The sequence below is a fragment of the Helianthus annuus genome, chromosome 17, assembly GCF_002127325.2.
Source record: "Helianthus annuus cultivar XRQ/B chromosome 17, HanXRQr2.0-SUNRISE, whole genome shotgun sequence".
Taxonomy (NCBI): domain Eukaryota; kingdom Viridiplantae; phylum Streptophyta; class Magnoliopsida; order Asterales; family Asteraceae; genus Helianthus; species Helianthus annuus.
In genome coordinates this window covers 31,430,439-31,450,492 of record NC_035449.2, presented here as the reverse complement: position 1 = coordinate 31,450,492, position 20,054 = coordinate 31,430,439, and the positions used below count along the sequence as shown (strand labels likewise).

General features: G+C 33.2%; 2 long non-coding RNA genes across 2 annotated transcripts; both read right to left on the bottom strand.

Annotated features, from left to right (window-relative positions):
• Positions 1-2,426: 2,426 nt before the first annotated feature.
• Positions 2,427-3,030, bottom strand: LOC110895029. The gene is made up of 4 exons (XR_002566855.2): positions 2,935-3,030; positions 2,801-2,870; positions 2,570-2,591; positions 2,427-2,471 (listed from the first exon to the last, which is right to left on the bottom strand). It is a non-coding gene; the product is annotated as an uncharacterized LOC110895029 (long non-coding RNA).
• Positions 3,031-3,090: 60 nt separating this feature from the next.
• Positions 3,091-4,547, bottom strand: LOC118489156. The gene is made up of 3 exons (XR_004886532.1): positions 4,461-4,547; positions 3,381-3,476; positions 3,091-3,274 (listed from the first exon to the last, which is right to left on the bottom strand). It is a non-coding gene; the product is annotated as an uncharacterized LOC118489156 (long non-coding RNA).
• Positions 4,548-20,054: the final 15,507 nt, after the last annotated feature.

The window sequence follows — 20,054 nt, the reverse complement described above, 5'->3', positions numbered from 1 at the left end:
TTCTAAGTGTTTATTATTTTATTTATTTTTTAGTTTTATTATGTTAATTTATCTTTTAGTATGTTGATCACATGTTTTGAAATAGTAGCAAGATATATTAGATAACGTCAATTTTATGGGAATTCGTCTTGGTGTGTTTCTATATAAACTTTCAGAGTTAAAAACAAATAATATTCAGTTGTCTTTTCAAATTATTTAAGTAGTTGCGAACACAGGATTTTATGGCAAATTAAGTTGATTCAAAAATCTGAAAAATTATGTAAATTTTTTAAAGACTTTTGAAGTAATTTTAACAACAGAAATATATAATACAATGGCTTTTAGTAAACAAACAAGAAAAAAAGTTGTGTTAATTTATACAAATTACTAGTCTAAGTTCCCGTGTAATACACGGGTGGCTAAATAACAAAAAAAAATATACTTTAGTACGTAAATACTTTATTACATCATGATGATATTGAGCTATAAGAGAGTAACCGAGTGCTTCTCTTTGACATCCTAAAGTTATGTATATTGATCGTAAACATAATTTTTCCATAGATATAAAATAAATAATGATCCAACCTCGAATTAGTGTTGAAGGCCTTCCACATTACATAAGCAATGATTCCCCTAAGAGTAGAAACAAAAAGGCCCTAACATTGTATCTAGTTGAAATATCCGATGATCGGAGTTGTGTTTGCGTGTCAACCCAACCCGACTCATCCCATACCATAAAAAAAATCAAGGAAGCCTATTTACAAAGAAAACCTCAAATTAGGCATGTAACTAAAGTAATTAATTCAATCTTTTGTTTTTCTAAAGGGGAACACACCCCGTCAAAACTTTATTAATAAAACTAAAAAATAATAGTTACACCTAAAGAGCATTGGGTCTTCCGAGACATACCCCAAGAACACCAACCTCAAAAACGCCTAAGGCCTTACAGAACGGGTTTTAACAAACCCTACCCCAACCACTCTAACAAATAACAATTACTACTTCTAATTCTACTCGCGACCACACACAACCCAAGTATTACAAACATAAAACCTATTCAAAATCCAAACAAAAAATAAACGAAAACAACCAAAATCAAGACTAAATACAGTTCAAACAAAAAACATCAATCTTCAAAACTCTATCGGCTTTCATACGCATCAGCAACAAACTTCAAGCTTCTAGCCATCATTCAAGTCAAACCTAAGTCCAATAACCTGCATTTACCACCAAACCCAGCAATACCTATCAGCAAATAAACATTCAATAAACATTCAATGTGAGTTTAATCCCAAGTCCACAAATTTCATGCCAAAAACTAAAAAACTGGTTGAAACTTTAAGTGATTTCATTTACAAAATAAATCATGAATCAAAGTAGAAAGCTATAGGAAAATCGAAAATGCATAAACATATAATATCTACCGGCATTGAAGCCCATGTAAATCATCATTTTTGTCCTAGACCTTTCCAAAGTTGGGCTTCACGTCTAAGGGTTGCCGGATATATACCTTCTGCACCAAATATTAAAGCACCAATACAAACTTTAGAATGATAACAATATGCTTTCTACATTCACTACATTATGGTTATCCTCAACTGGAAAACTAATTATAACGGGTCAAATTATTTAAAAAAAGACGATCATCCAACCAGCTTGCATGATGCCTTTAATGCAAATATATATTATAACAGGTCAACTGTACTGAACAGGTCACCAACCTGGCTCAGCCCATCTTGACCTTTTACCTAGCTCAACAAAAATGATATGAAATGATATAAGAAATCAACTTACCTCCATGAAAAGCGATGAATATGAGAGCCCGTTAACTCCCCTAAACAACCACCAATATGTGTAGCTCCATAAAATTACCTACAAAACGTGTAATGCTAACTGATGTTAGCATCTTTAATTGACAAAAAGCAAGAAAATTAAATTATAGCAAATAATCACTGTAAAAGATCACAAAGGGTCCGAGAATTCATGCTAACTAATGTTAGCATCTTTAATTGACCAAAAGCAAGAAAATTAAAACATAGCAAATAACCACTGGAAAAAAGATCCACCTTAGAGGATATCTTTCATTTTTTTGTTAGTATTGTATTGCATTATGGCATAACTTTGTTATAACTAAATACAAAACTTGGAAATATTCTACAAAATGAATATTTTGATTTACCTCGAAATCTCCCAAAGTATAATCTACCTTCAGATTATGGAGGATGGTTGTTCCTTGATTATTTGCATTCTTTAGCATGTCCTCCTAAGGCTAAATAAGGAAAAGATCAAAAGGAAGATTAAAAAAACTGATTCGAAACTATACTATTACTGTTTTAATGCGACCAAAAATATAATTTGTCAATGCCATTGATTAACCACCGCTCTTCAAAGAGATCGGCTTGACGTATAATCAAATAAACGCGGCTAGAGAGTCGGACCAAACCTGGTATAGTTCTGTCATGTATGGTCATCCGCCTTCATTGGCGGCTCCGCTGCCAAAAAAACGCCCAACACAAGGATCATAACAACAAATTGAAAAATATAAATTCCACCATATCACTTAGCACTTGCCTATGAATTAACAACGTACCATTAATATCTGATCAAGTTTGCTGGCAATAAAAAAATAGAGATAAGTTTATCAAATCGTTCAAGTAACAAAAATAATTATTCTACGGCTACTCAGCTAGGTGTACTCTTATAGAGACTTTCAAATGGTTTCCTATTCGGTTAAAGGTTTTACCTGAAACCGTTAAACTAATTAGACATACAACGTAACTTAAGTCAACACTTTTGTAGGTAAACAGGTTAAAAATCTCACATCTAAAATGTACATCACAAAGACGTGCCACTCCTAACTCCGAAAGAGTTATTGAGTGTAAGTCTTCAGCCTGAAACAAAGAACACATGATAAATGTAAAGCATATAACCTGGATGTAAAGGTCGGCCACTCACCACCAACTGAACGGTCAAAGACGTGCCACTCCTTTCAAATTCCAACTCGACATTTTGCCCCACGCTATCATCAAGTAAAGTCTCCAACTTCAGAAGCTAACTCGTTATTCTACTCCAAAGCACAATGCTTTAAAATGATGAATGAGAGTGTAAGGTTCTTGGCTTCAAGTATATCATGTTACACCTTCATAAGTGAGATAAGAAAAATAACCACTCGACCCGCTTAAAAAATCACATGCTTGGCCACCTCAGCACTCCTCTCAACAGATTCATTATCCTCGCTATATCTTGAAGCCCATCCATGACCAACACCTTTGAATATCTTCACAAAGCTCTCAATCTAGCTTTTGTCAAAAACTATTTTATTCACTGAACTTTAAAACCCTAACCCTAAACAGAGAAAAATATAACCCTTCCTATCTTTTACCATAAATCATGGGACTTACTTCTTGATTTTCTAATTAAGGTTCCATGTTTGACTTCTTCTTGTGAGTGTAACTGGTCAAGCTTGCCTTCTAATATGGTAGTTGGAACCTTAATTTCTGAAACAAAAGTTAAAGTTAAAAAGTGACATTTTCAACCTATATAATTATGAATGGGTTGACAAAGTTTATGTTTAATCTCTAGTGAGTCAAACCAAATGATATATTTGTAAAAAAAACTATATCAAAATGGGTCAACGGGCAGAACAGCTCAGACCAAGTATACAATTCGCCCATTTGACCACATCTAGGAGAAACAAACCTTTAACATCGTTGTCTTTCAAGGGACCATAACAAAAGCCTTAATGTCATTATTTTTGCTAGTTTAATAGCCATCATCCCAATAATTACATATAAATTAGTTTTAAGTCTACTAAAAAAATCAAAATGTTAGAATTTTTTAAGACACTGATTCTACCAATAATAATGAGAACTTTTGCATAAAGTTCTAAGGATATTTACAATTTAACCAGCACTTAGCGGATACTTTTTTTCTTTCAAATGGCCAATTTCATCTTAAATTCGGTAATGGTTATTTAAAATCATTATATAAAACCATAAAAAGAGTGATGATACTCACTATTGTTTGCTGAAATGCAAGGCATCATGCTTCATACAACTTGCATCAAGTTCATCACAAGGCTTCTCTATTGGGCATCCACTTTATAATATCCCACAATACTTTCCATATCTTAACAATAGTGAAACTGTCAATTCAAATATATGCGTTGTTTTCATTTTTTTTTTCAAAACTAATTTGTTTTTATCCTCCAAACTCATATAATATAAATAGGAAAACTTATTATCATAAACTATGAACTTTACCATGATGTTTATGTTACTAAAACAATTCCTACATGCAACAAATTTAGCCAAAAAAAAACATTGCAATAAGTTTCATATTACAATAGTAATGCAATCCATATTTTTTTTTTTGTTCTTAAACAACAAAATAAATTGAGGACACATAATGGATTGAGTTTTTGTTTATCTTAATAAACCAAGATTCAATGGTTGTTTCAGTCATCGAAATAGATAAGGTACCTGCACTAATTAGAGCGGAATCATTGCATCGAACGTCGGGCGTTGTTTACCAAGCAAACATGCTTGTGACCAGGTTAATTTCAATGAACCTTGTATACCAAAGGATCAATTAGGTTCAGATAATAAGATACAATGTAAATGTTTATTCCATTCAAAGGTATAATAAAATCATTTCATTTGGATCCATAAAATTATATTAAAGGAATGATTCATTCGATCAACGAATAGAAAGCAAATTGAAATAAAAGCTCAAAAAGTTTACTGAGATATTTACCTAAACAATAATTGAAATCAATAAAAAAATAAGATCACCAATAAAACACCAAAATTATGTTTCCATATCTTATCAAAATCACCAAATAGGGTTTAATTTTTTAAAACCTAAATGATGAACATACGTATGAATGAATGATAAATTAAAATCACGCAAAATCTCAAACACGATAAATTACTTCAGAAGAAATAAACGACAAACATTACGGATATATATGATCGAGAACATCAATAACGATCCGAGAGGATCGAGTTGAAAAATACCTGGTTAAGAAGCAGGTTCAAAGCAATCAGAATGCACTGCATTGAAAAAATTAGTAAAAAAATTAGACCAAAAAAACTTTAAAATGAAAATTTAAACATAATTAATGTCTTTTAAAACATCTGGTGGGCAAACTCTACGTACTAAAGTTTAAGAACTAACAAAAAACCAAGCAGAATCAAACTATTAATATCCAAATCCCTTTTTAGTCAGAATCAGTAAAAATTAGAACAAATAAGCCTAAAATGTCAACTTTAACATAACTGATGACTTTTGACACACACCTGGTGCTCCTGATGGGCAAACTCCTCAAGCTATAATTGAAGAACTTACAAAGAAACAGAACGTAATCAAACTATCAAGCCCCACTACCTTTTCAAGTCAGAAATAAGTAAAAACAATAGATCAAATAAGCTTCAAAATGCCAACTTTAACATAACTGAAGACCTGGTGGGCAGACTCTTCATACTAAAATTAAAGAACTAACAAACAAAATTAAACATAATTAAACTATCAAGTTAATTCAAATTCAAAATACATAAAACACAACCCAATAGCAATAGTATAAGGGTTTTCTTACACTCGAACGAAATAAACCTTGTAATAGACAAAAAAAAAATTGAAATAAGAATCAAACCTAACCAAACCAAACCTGATGTTCATGAAGGTCCTCATTCAAAAGGTCAATGTAGACCATGAAAAACCCATCTGCTTTGCAACTTTTTTCTTCCCCAAGGTGGCATCTACATCCATGACAATTGCAATAGTAGCTTGCTGTAATAATATAGCATTAGTCAATTAGAGAATGACGGTAAACCAACAAAATAAGAACTTTTCAAATGTCAATGCAAAGTTTAAAGCCTTCATAATCATACATAATCTATACTACTTTATAATATGTTATAACGACTTCTTGTTGTCCAATTCTGTGAGCTCTGCACATTGCCTAACAAAAGTAATGAAATTAGTATGTAGTGACTATAAATGGAGATAGATATTATACACTCCCAAACCTGCAGATCATTCTAAGGATTCCAATCTGATTCAAAAATGATGACAATATCTGGTGTGCAAGATTGATACCTAAACCACCAGCTACAGTGGAAAGAAGAAAACAAAAATCACCAAACAAACATCATAACACACAAAAATCCACAATATATAATTATCATTTATAAACTCGACTACAACTGTACCTTTGGATCATTACCAGTTGACAAATTTCTTATGAAGAATACTAAAACTCAGTCACACTTGTTAGCGGATCAGTGAGGCATTACATCAAAGTATCAAACATCATGTATCTAGTTATAACCAATCATGTGTGACTCACACATTTACCAAATACAAAAATTAACTGGTACCATGAATAATGGATATGGTGGTTACCTTAATAGCCAGGCGAGACGCGTTAGAAAGACATACTCTGTTGCTGATGCATTCTGCATATGCACAAACTGTCTGCAAGTGTACATGTTATATAATTATATTAGTAGAAAAAAGGCAATTGGAAAACATAAGAATCATAAAACAAAGAGAATTTTAACAACTGCTCCACTTGATCATATGTAGCATTTCATCAAACACCTAGAAGACATCACATCAAATACAAAAATTAAAAAATAAACATATAATCTCATATTTTATGTATCTTGAATTAGAAATTAACAAATAAATTATCAAATTGAACAAAAATATCCAATCAGAATTTCCCTTTCCTACAGATAATCCATAATCGTACAAAAATATCCAATCGTTCTTGTCTCCTGAAACCACACAAATTGAATAAAAAAAAAATGGTAGGTGCTTAAATCAACAAAAATCAAAATCCTAATCCTAGTTTTTGCAATCAAATAATAAGCAAGAGAGATGAACTCACGGGACTAATCCAACCCGCTCCTGAGGAATCCGTATTTATGCTTGAATCAACAAAAAAAATACAATTTGTATTTTCTTCAACAAAAAATTAGTGTGTCTGATGAACAATTTTACATCAGAAACCCTAAAATTAGTGTTTCTGATAAACATACCTGTTGAAATCAACTGTATATGGTACGATCAAAGAGTTTGAAACACCAATTGAAAGAAACGATCGATGATTGTAAGTCTGTAACGCCGATTGAAAGAAACCATGACTCAAAAACAGATGAATAACAAACCACTTTTAGATAGAATGAAGAAAAGGAACCAAGCTATCTTTAATAGATTAAGAATGGAAACGCTTCCATATTTTCGCAAAAGATCTTCCGGTAATTGATGAATTATTCAACTTTCCATATATAATTCAAGAAGCTTTTGAAAGAAGAATGAAGGAATTGATTGAGAATTGAGAGGAGAGGAAAATGCCGCCTAAATTCCCAATTCTCTGGCCAAAGAGAATAGTCACATCAAAGTCAAATAGTCAACCACTATTTTGCTTTAGTATAAGAGATAGATTATGAATATATTTATTATTAATGTGGTTGTCAACACCTAAAATAGATTAGACTTATTCCACAAGTTTTCCTCAATTGTATATAGTCTTTGTATCTCTTGTAATATACATCTCAATCAATGAAATATCAGTCTCTTTCTCCCTACATCTATTTCTCTTATTGTTTGCTATTAGGCTAGTAGGTCGTTTTTTCACAACACGTTATCAGCACGAGAGTGCTTTCATCAAAACCCTAATCCCCATCCAGGATTTATCGTTCCCACAGCCACCACGGGATGATTGTATGTTTTGTTTGTCACACATTGGTCGGCAACTTTAATACAAGATCTGCATGACAAATCCAACCTAAGAGAAACTAGATCAATGGTATGTTTCTCTCTTAATATATCTCATAGCAACATCATGACTAAATAATAATTAATGCTCTTAAATATTGGTGCTACCAATTTTTCCTTGACCAATTTACTTTTCCTCAAGTAAATGTCAATAGATACACATATGATTTTATGAAATTGAGAAAAGAATTCATGCAAAAGTTAGCATCATATACTATTGTATCTTTATTATTTATGGGTTTTAAAAGTATATTTAAAAGGTAAATACATGTAGCTAATGGAAGAAGATATATATTAGAATTAGGAAAACAATTATAATTTAGTGAGGTTTAATTGTTTGGATTGAACACTGCACTTTCACAACATTTGTGATCAATGGTTATTATTTGTGATTTTTTTTTCTTTCCAGAATACAAGGATCAAATATAAAAGTGAAGATTTGATTTGAAAACATTCCATTTTTTAATCATCGAAGTTTACAAAGGAGCTCTTTTAACATATTAACTATGATTTAATTAGTTTTATTAAATTAGAATTTGGATTTCATATATTTAGAATGTCGATAACTATTTAGATTAGATTTAGATATATAATTGAATTCATTTATGTTAGTTAGTTAATTAAACCACTGTTATGTAGATATAAAGTTCATATATAAAACTTCATATTCACTAGATGAATATTTTGATTACTTTAATTACAAAGTTAGGCATTCCATATGATTCAATTTGATTGTTATTGTTATTTTTAACAAATTAAATAGATTAAATTAAATGACCCCAGTATCAAAATTGCTTTAATCTATTTGTTGTGTTTGTACTTCAACAAGGGTATAAATCTTATGAAACATCAATTTTATTGCCTGAACTTGCTTTGTTTTCATGATGAGATATTTGGGTTTTGTTGTTATATTTGGTTGTCCATCCCGTTCCTTGTTTCGTTACAACCATAGAAAAGAAGTGTAACAGAATGATCATGATGAGAGTTAAGCTTCTCCGTTGACAACATCAGAAGGTATGTAATTTATAGCATTTTATATTTGGATGTTATTTATAATCTCCACTCTTGAAAAGTTCTCGCACATGCATAGATACGTTGATGCCTACATTAGCCTTAATGAATTGTTAGTTTGAAGTATTGACATATGCCTATTAATAGACTAGATTGTATGCTTAAGTTTAGTATTAAACTAATGGGAGTTGAACTTAAAGATCGATGAGTTGTTGTGCAAAGTTATGGCTAATCCTTTTCAATAATTACGGTAAAGATGATGCAAGTGTTGTTTATGTTTAGAAATAGAGTAACATAGATTTGTACGTAAGATATTTTTTGTGATTGGTTATACAATAATACATTATTACATAAGTTATATGTGTTTGCTTATAAATAATGAAAAAGCCTCTTCTTTCATAAACGCATAAAAACTTATCATTACTCGTTTTTATATGATGACATGCTATAACATGATTGTATAATATGATTATATGGTGTGCCTTGTATTTTGTATACTATCATTTATTTTGTATATGATATTTGAGAAAACAACTAAACCAGAGTTATGGTTTATTATCATTATCATGAAAGAGTATAAATATGTTTAGATATGACCCTTGAAGTGTCATACTTCCTCCCTGAATCTCATTATCAAGTTATAAAAGGTCGTAAGATATTTAATCGATAAATCTTATTTGACTCGAACATTTAGTTACTTCTCTATTCGTATTATGTAAAGAGAAGATTATTATAAGGAAAAATCAGATCAAACAATTTCCATTTGTCATATCTCAAATATGCTAAAGTCGCAATATTATGGAACCATGAAACTTTGTTGGTTCTACTCCATTTACTGAAGTGAATGTGATTGTATAACTATCGTTGAAAATGCTGTGAGAAACTTGTAATGAGGTCGAACTGTCAGAAAATGTAAGATAGCCAAGTTAATAGTGAGACCGACTATTAACATTGTAATGATAGGCATAATGGGATCGACCACTAGAAGTGGCAATATAAGGGAGTGATAATATGCGAATAACATGTGGAAATAGTGATAGTGATATAACATGATAGTTTCAAATGATATCTCTCTCGTGTCTTACTTTTGTATTACATACCTGCAAGTAATACATCTACGATCATAAACTAGACGTTTATGGATCATGATATTTGATTGGCATGACCGGTTAGACCACGCCGAGTCAATGATGACGTGAAACACAATGAAGAACTGGAAGATTCTTCCTGACAATTAAAGATCTCTCTGTTCTCAAGAAGAAATTAATTATTTACCAACCAAGATAGGGTGTGAATCCCTAAATATTCTGGAATAAAGAAAGGACACGTATATCCAAATATGATACCATTTAGTGTTTTAAATCGATGCATCGTCTACATGGTTATCAAATCCACAACCTGAAGTTTGTGCGATTGTGGCTTATCTAATGTGATAGCAAGCATATTAATCTAGATTAGTATATCTATTTGGTAATAATGAATTTGATCCCAAGTTATTAACGATCATTGGAATAAGTGTTACTGTTGAGATGATCACTAAACGACTACTATTGATTACAAACCAATGATCATGAGAGGAGCAAAAGTTTATTTAGGTACATGTAATTTTACATGTAGTACCATTAATTCACATCAAGCCAATAAGTTATAGTTCTCCCCATACAATTAGTTTTTGGTCAGGAACCAAAGATGTCTCATCAAAGATTTTGGTTGTGTGACATATATTGAAACTCATCCACCATACCGCACAAAGTTGGGACTTCTAGAAGGGTCAAGAATATATGTTGGGTAAAAAATAATTGTCTATGATTAAATAGTTAAAGCCATTGGTGAAAGATTTGCTTACGGCTCATTGGTTTTCACTTTAGTGAATGAATGTTCCCAACATTAGGGGGAGATAATACGCAGTTGGAAAGTGAAAAATGGAACGAATTATCATGTCATCTTGATCCTCAGACTATAAACGGTGAACCAAAAGTTCAAAGGATAATTCATTTACCAATATTAAAGAACAAATTACCAGACACATTCACTGACCTTAAAAAGGTGATTTATATCACATATGCTAACTGCTAATGCTCCAATTAAGATGAGTGTCCCAGAAGGACAACCACATATATGTGATGGGTCTATTACACGTCTAACGCGTGGTAGACTAATCGATTCCAATAATAAAATTCCTCGAAAGTTGGAGCAAGTAATTAAGATGGTCAAGTCGGGGTTATATTAATAGGGTCACCTGAAGAGACATTAGACATGATGGTTCTAGAAGAACCTCAGGTACCTGAAAATAAAGAGATCTCAGTATATTGTATCATGTCTATCAAATATATGGAATCGAAATAAAATCGACGTCGTTATATTTTTGTATATAATATAGCATTTGAAATGATGAAATGATGAGGCTCAAGATTTAAGATCTGCCTATGAATAAAAATACATAAATGATTGGCCAAAATGGAAAGACGCAAAGTATGGCAGATTTAAATTCTCTAATGAAATGGAAAGTTTTCGGACCAACAGTCCATACAACCGAATTTGTAAAGTATGTTGGATATTAATGAGGCTTTTATGCGAATAATGTGAAAATCAAATTAAATGAGATAAGGCAAATATGGTGCATAAGGATTTTCATAAAAACCCATGATTGATTATAATGAGACACATTCTCTAGTGGTGGATGTAATGGCTTTTCAATATTTATTAGTCTGGTAATATAAAGAGAGAATTGATATGCCTCTTATGAATGTTATGTATCACTTGATACTGGAAGTTTACATGAAAGTCCCTCAAGGATTTGAATTATCAAAAATCATGTAAAATGAGTTCTCGAGAACGATATGATCGTTGTATACAAATTCATATTTGAATATGTTGAATATAATTGGAACTCCTGATGAGTATTGTAAAGCATTTAAGTGCTTATAAGGTTAGTTGAAACATCTTAAGGATGTAATTCTTGTGCACCGATAACTATACATAGAAAACTTGTGCCTGGTTATTATGGCATCTTAATGTACAATGTATAAGCATGGTACAATATGGATTAGATATTCAAGACATCCTTGCATATGATATAGAAATCAATGAGGCGGTATATGTAATAGAACTCCTAAAGAGTGAATGCGCATACATTGTTTTTCAAAGTTGAAATAAGTATGTATATGATTGCAAATGCCTAAAACATTGATTTCAAGTCCTCAAGAATGTATCTTTATAAAGTTAAAGATAGTATGAACTATAATAGTCAAATTGAGTGTTGTACAACTCATGATATATTCTGATAAAGAGCAATATAAGTTTGATAATATTAACCATCTTTATCGAATGTTCTTTCTTAAAAGTTCACTATAATCGCAATTTACAGTGATGATGTCTGAGCATCATCAAGAGAAACTGGCAAGCTTTTAGAAGTGGAATTTTTTTAATGACCCTAGCACAGTCTAATTATTACTCGACTTGCAGTTCGAGTATATTTGTAATCATACTTTTATTCATCTATCAAACTACATCTAGAAGATTAGGGGTGTAAACGATGCGCCACGGCTCGAGAGCTACCTGGGATCGGATCGGTAAAAAGCTCGAACGAGTCGAGCTTTAACGAGCCCGAGCCCGAGCTTGAGCTTGAAATATGACTCGTTTAGCTATCGAGCCCGAGCTCGAGCTTTGCATACAAAGATCGTTTAGGCTCGCGAGCCTAAACGAGCCTAAACATAATTTTATATTAATTTTATATTTATATATTATGTAATGTATGAAAATTACTTCTCTTCTTCCAAAGCTCATCGACCCATTTAATAATACTTCAGTAAAACCTTTTTACCCTAATTTATTACAACAACAACACAGCGACTCTTCATTTTAGGGGGGAAATCAAAATTCTCATCTGATCAAGAACAGTAGAACACCATCGACCAACGCCATCGTCATCGTCATCAGCCATCATCATCGGCCATCGTCACACAAGTAAGTTGTTTATTTGACCTCTATACACTAAGTATCTTTTTGTGTATTGTTTATTTGACATCTATACACCATCGACTCTGTACATTAACTGATGATGGATTTGAAGGTTTTTGAATGATAATAAAAGAGATGATTGTAATTGTATTTTATAATAATAACGAACTGTTGAGTGGGTCAGCTGATAAAACAGTTAGGGTTTGAATGTTGATACCGATTCCATTATAATAAAACGATATGTTGAGTGAGAGATAGTGGTGGTTTGGTTTAATATGAACTTAAACGGACATATTTTATTAGGCTGTCAAATATGAACTCTGTACATTAACTGGGTACCCTTTCTTTGATGTTATTATTTTTGGGAAATTTGTTAGATTGGGGATACAATTATGTAAATTTTGTTGTAAATTAACGAGGCTTATTGATTTATGTAATATTCATTTAAGATTGACCCATATGTGTTTGTTATTTCCTTTTTAGGTGAATATAAATGATAAAAGTAGGTGAACCGGATCTAATTAACCCCATGCAAAAGGAAGGTGAAACTCAATCGTCTCAATCACATGAATATATCAACATTGAGGCTGATGAGAACCTTCATGAAACAAATAACCAAGATGTAAACAAAGATCACGGTGAAGGAGATAATGATGAATATCATGGTGAAGAAAATGATGGTGAAGACCATGCTGATGAGGTGTTGCAAAAGGCTAAGCGTTAAAAGTCCTCGTTGGTGTGGGAGGACTTTGTTGAAGTAACTCTTCCAGGTGGACAAGTAAAAGTCTAGTGTGTGCATTGCAAGAAAAAATTGGCCAAACATAAAAGTGGATCTACATCAACTTATGGACGACACAAGAAAAGTTGCTTGAAACGCAAGCAGTTTGTGAGAACTCAACAATTGCTAAATTTTCAGCCGGTTGATGTAGACGTGGGGTCCATTAAGTCTCCCTCCTTTGATTGGACTCGATGGGAAGTATGATGCCACCAAGATGAGGGAATCGATCGCTAACTGGTTATTGGCAACAGAGCAACCGTTTACTACTGTGGAAGATGACATGTTTGTGTACATGATGAAGACAACAAATCCGATGTTTGAGAGGATTAGCAGGGCAACAATAAAATCAGATTGCATTAAGGTGTATGAACATGAGAGGAAAAAACTAAAAGGCCTCATAAATGATGCCTCAAGTGTTTGTTTGACAACTGATTGTTGGAAGTCATCTCATCAAAAAATTGAGTATATGGTTATTACTGGGCATTTTATTGATCAAAACTGGAGGTTTGTTAAAAGCTTCTATATTTTTATTTATTACTTTTATCTGTTTTTTTATCATGTTATTATACTTTTTTATCATTTCTTAAGTGTTTGACTATTTGTTTGACAATAAAACAGATTGCAAAAACATGTGCTTAGTTTTGTTCATGTTCCTCCTCCTCGTACCGGGCTGGACATCGCTGATGGCATTTACAAATGCCTAAAGGAGTGGGAAGTTGAGGCAAAGATTTTCTCCATTTCAGTTGATAACGCATCATATAATGACAGGGCTGTTAGTACACTGAAAAAGAACTTTTCTAAAGTGAAGAAACTTACGTGTGGTGGCAGGTTATTCCATGTTAGGTGTTGTGCACACATACTTAACTTGCTCGTCAAAGATGGTCTTTCAGTGATTGAAGATGTAATTGAAGAAGTTCGTGAAGCCGTGAAATATATAAATCATTCAGAGGCAAGGCGTCAGTCATTTTCGAATGTTTGACAAGTACTGGGGGGAATGTAAGTTCATTCGGGATATGACCAAAAAGATGAAGGAGAAGTTTGACAAGTACTGGGGGGAATGTCACTTATTGATGACCATAGCTGCAATGCTAGATCCAAGATTAAAAAAGTGGGTAATTGAATTTTGCTATCCAAAAATATATTCACCAAATGAAGCTTCAAAAAATATTCAAGATGTGTCAAAAGCACTTGAACTTATGTATGAAGAGTATTTGGAGAATCATGAAGCATTAGTTAAGGAAAGTGCAAGCCATAAAAGTGGATCTTCTGGAGGGAACGCAAGTTCAAAAGCTAATGAAGAATCGGTTGGATCAGGATGGGATGCATTTGATGAATATCTTAAAGATGCGGATGTTGAGAGACCAGTCAAATCTGAACTACAAATGTATTTGGAAGAAGGTGTACTTCAAGGCCATGGAGGAATGAATTTCAATATCTTAGAATGGTGGAACACTCATAGGCTCAAGTATCGTGTTTTATCAAATATGGCAATGGATATACTCGCGGTTCCAATTTCCACAGTTGCATCTGAATCGACTTTTAGCGCCGGTGGCAGAGTTATTGATCCATATCGATCTACATTAGCGCCTACCACTGTAGAGATGTTGATTTGTGGAGGGAACTGGATTAGACAAATTTATGGAGTAAAGAAGAAGTTTAAGGTACTTTTAAAAACTTGAAAGCTTATTAGAATTTCACAATTTTATTGTTTTTAAATATTGACTTTGTTTTTGTAGAAGGAGGAAACACCGTTAGAAGTTTTACTACCTAGCGGGAAACAAAACTAAATGAAGGTACACATCAATTAATATGTTTGAACACCTTGATTTTAAAATTATCACATTGATTGAAAGTGAACATATAACTTGGTATATGGTATTTATGACTTTTTGTAAACAAGTTGGTAGGTATTTACAAGATGGTTCTGCTATTTTTTGGTTTTGGAACAGATTGGTCAAGTGGAAAGATAAAGGTACATATTGCACTTTTATGCATCATTTTTATTTAACTTTTTTATCAACTGTTACATGTAATTAATAATTTCTCATTTGATATGTTTCAGGTTTAACAATATAATAGTCACTAACTTTTGGGGATATTTCAGAAGACTTACTTTTGGGGATATTTCGGAAGACGGGAATTTTTGTTTATTAACAATCGAATGTCGTCTTTTTTGTTCTACAATACTTGGTCTTGTACTCTTGCAACTTTATGTGGTTGAAGTTATTTAATGATGGTCCCGTAACCATTTATATTTGCAATACGGTGGTGTTTCATATTATTTTTGTTTTTTTATATTGGTTTTGGGAAGTTTTTTATATTTAGTTAAGTCAATTAGAATAGTCGTTATTTTATAACATTGGTGGGCCGAGTTCGAGCCGAGCTCGAGCCGAGCTTTGACTCATTTAAACTATATTGGAACGAGCTCTAGCCGAGCTTTGAACTTGTTTAATGTTGTTCTCAAATCATCTCGAGCCGAGCCGAGCCGGACTCGAGCTTTGGATTTTACTTACGAGCCGAGCTCGAGCTCAAAATTTTAGGCTCGAACCGAGCCGAGCTCGATCTCGAGCTTCACAAATGCATCACGAGCTGAGCTCGAGTAGTAGAAGGGTCGGGCTCGGCCCGACTCGTTTACACCCCTGTAGAAGATGTTGGTGGGATATTTTAGTATGTAGAGAGCTCAACCTTATAGTATGTTAAAGGTTGTTCAGACACTTTTTATAAGAAATGATTATTATCATCTCCTACCATAGTACACATTCTCATTTCAAAAGTACCATCGCTAAAGTGCAATTGTGCATTAACTTAACTTTCTAGCTATGCATGATAATATATATCTTTTATTTGAATTTATCAACATGATATTGCACATGTCCAATGAGGAGACATTTGAATGGTAAAGTAGATATGTCAATACCCTAAAGGTAAGAATGATATGTGTCTATATTTTACTAACCCATGAAAGCTAGTTCTGTTAGTCTTGTAGATGTAAAGAATGTAGCACAAATAGTCTTGGATCTTATGGTATTTGTTCGCAAGAGGAAGCACTAGAAGTCTCACAAGAAGATTTTACAACACTACTCAAGATAAAGGATTGCACTTAAAGGCATCAAACGACAAATCATTCTACAAAAGTTTTGAGCAACTTTCGAGGATGATGGACACACTTTACTTAAAAGATACATATTATAATGAGGGGGAGATTTATTCAAGTTGCACTCTTTTTCCCTTAACTAAGTTTTATCCCAATGGGTTTTCTTAGTAAGGTTTTTAATGAGGCAACATACCTGATCCATAAGTATCAGGGGGAGATAATGCGCATTACACGCTGCACTCTTTTTCCCTTAGCTACGGTTTTGTCCCACCGGGTTTTCCTAGCAAGGTTTTTAACGAGGCAACATCAAGCGTATTATGTTGATAACCAAGGGGGAGTATTATGAATATATTTATTATTAATGTGGTTATCAACACCTAAAATAGATTAGGCTTGTTCCACAAGTTTTCCTCAATTATATATAGTCTTTGTATCTCTTGTAATATACATCTCAATCAATGAAATATCAGTCTCTTTCTCCCTTCATCTATTTCTCTTATTGTTTGCTATTAGGCTAGTAGGTCGTTGTTTCACAACACAAATGACATTGTTAATTAGTGTGTTTTAAACAGATCTTACAATTTGTAATCATCGATTAGTTACATTATAAAGCGAGCCTTTACACTGAGGATCCTTACCTTAACTACAAACTTTACACTTTTTGAGTCCTTAACTCTAATTGTAATCTATTTAACGTAATATAATAACGAACCGACAAACTTAGATATATCTACTATTACAAATCTAAAAATGAACGATAATAAACATTAAAAAGGAAAAATTCGGCCACTTTGTTGAAATGAATCTTGAATCTAAATTAATAAATAGGGTAAAAAAAAAACCTTAAAAATATATAAAACACATAAATGCAACACTAAGGCTGGGTGATGTGGAATAATTAAGGTCCTTATGTTAGTTAAGACGCTACATCGACGCTATATAGACAGTAAGGCTTTAAAGTCGGGGGGGGGGGATAGTGCACGGTCCTCCCAACCGCCGGAGTGATCTCACTCCGGGAGCCGCTACCCGACCAAGCTAGCTCCGCGGTGACTTCCCCATGCCAAGTTCTTACCCTGGGCGACATATGCCACTCCCAAGACTCGAACCCGGTACCTCTGGAAAGAGGTGGGTGTCGGTGGCCAACTGGGCAGTCCATATGCTTTAACAACCATGGTGTGGCTTAAATCCACGTTAATCATTTTCCACTCATTATTTATTTGTTTATTTATTTTTTGTATTAAAAACAAAAAAAATCCTATAAGATGTTAAATTCAATTACATTAAAAAAAAATACAAAGCAAGTTTTTCAATAAAAAATGAACATCTATCTATACTTTATATAAAAGGAGAAATCCAAGTAACATAAGAAAAGCTGATGTGTCAGCTTGAGAGCATGTCCAACAAGGCTTTTCTTATCTCATTATTACATCATAAAGCCTAATATTAAAAGCCTTTAAAATTCAAAGGTGGCCCACATTTAGATTCCAAAGGTCTGCCCATTCAAAACCTCTGTAATAAAAAATCACTGTCCATTCAAGCAACTGTAATCAAAATCATTGTCCATTCAAAGGTCTGCCCATTCAAACGAATGTAATCAAACCACTGTAATCAAACCACTGATGATTCAAAATTCAAACTTCAAAACCTCTGACGATTCAATATTATGGCTCCAAATTCAAAATTCAAAATTATGGCTCCAGGTATATAACATATCATCTTCTTCAATCAACTACTCTCTCTAATCAATTTCTCTCTCAACTCTCTCTCTCTCTAAAACTCACTTTCTCTCTGTTCCCAGTTCCCTCAAAATTCTGGCTCCACACTTTCACCTCTCCCTCAAATCCAGTTCCATCAAACATCTGTTCCCAATTCAAAATTCTGGCTCCACATTCAAAATTCAAAATTCAAACCATATTTTCTAATTCTATAAATAAGACATAATTATCTGGCTCCACATGTAACAACTCTCACCAAAATTAATACTTAGTAGGTTAATTATCTATTAAGGAAACCTTAATTGAGACACCCAAGTAATTCTGTATAAACCCTAAGATTTCCAGAACAATCAGAATCAGGATCAGGGCCCCTAAAACTCAAGGGGGGTAAAACCTAGCTAACGGTTATCAACATAATTCGTTGTCACAGTAGAATTTCATAAAACTGTCAAGTCAGCAAGCCTAGTCCCGAACCCAGCTACCCTATAAATAGACTGCTTCCCTTACGGACCGTAAGGGATCTGGCTTACGGTCCGTAAGCATGTCCAAATTTCGTGTGTAAATAACAGACATTGGCACTTGAATTCTGTCTTTGGAACGACGTAAATTCTCGTTGTATACGTCGAGTTATAGCAGAAACAGTACAGTTAACACGCACGATTCACGAAACGCTGCCGCAATTAGGGTAATAACTCGATCGCTATTACGATTCAACGTCCGATCGATTATAACTATCCAACGATTGTTTAAGTGCCGCTCAAATTGAGTTTATACTTTGTTATTCATCGTGATTTCAACTTGAATGTTTGAGTGCTGTTCGAACTCGGACTATACTCTGTCATTCGTTGTGAATTCGTTGAATTGTTAAGTATTGCACTTGTAACTCGTTGTGAAGGTTTAATCTCGTGAATTGTCGTAACTGCTGTATTAGTTACTAACCCGTTTGTGTGTGTATTGTTATTTAAATTAGGTTAATCAAGGCTAATCAGTAGGCTTATATTCTGCTCGTTAAATCCATAATGTGAGTCATTTTCTTTTTATCAAACTGTTTTACAATACCTCAAATTATTTTCAAAGGTTATAATTACAGGGATTAAGTCGTGGCTATCTTAATCAATGGCTAGTGGGGTATTGTGCACATTACTAATTTTCTCACAGGGTTAGGCTAGTAAGCCCTAACATATGTTAGGCATATAAGCCCTAACAGTGATAATCATCACTAATTGGGTGACAGGACCCAATAGTGGTATGACCACCGTCACCAGGAGGTGACACGGTGCCATATAACAATAAGATAGGAACCATTGTAATCGCTCTTATGCTGTAATTTTTTACTAAATGTTATTTTTATCAAAATAAATGATTCACTCAGTATTTCCCCGCTGACAAACCTTTTTCAAACATGTTTCAGGTGATCTGTTGTAAGCAAAGAAAAGTGCCGTGAAGCACTACAAGCTTAGAAAAGTGGCTCAGTGTAAATAAATAAAAGAAACATGTTTTGAGAAATAAAGATTTCCTAGAGAAATCGCAGTATTGTAAATTATAGGGTTTTATCCCTAAATCTTGTAAACGGGCATTTAATATCAAAAGATCCTTTATTAAAAAGACTTCCGCTGTCGCCTAAATTAAATACCACGGGATTTCCTGACTCGCGGCTCTGGACCGGGTCAAACCGGGGCCGAGGGCCGTGACAGGAAAAGGTGGTATCAGAGCCACTGATATAAGCTTACTA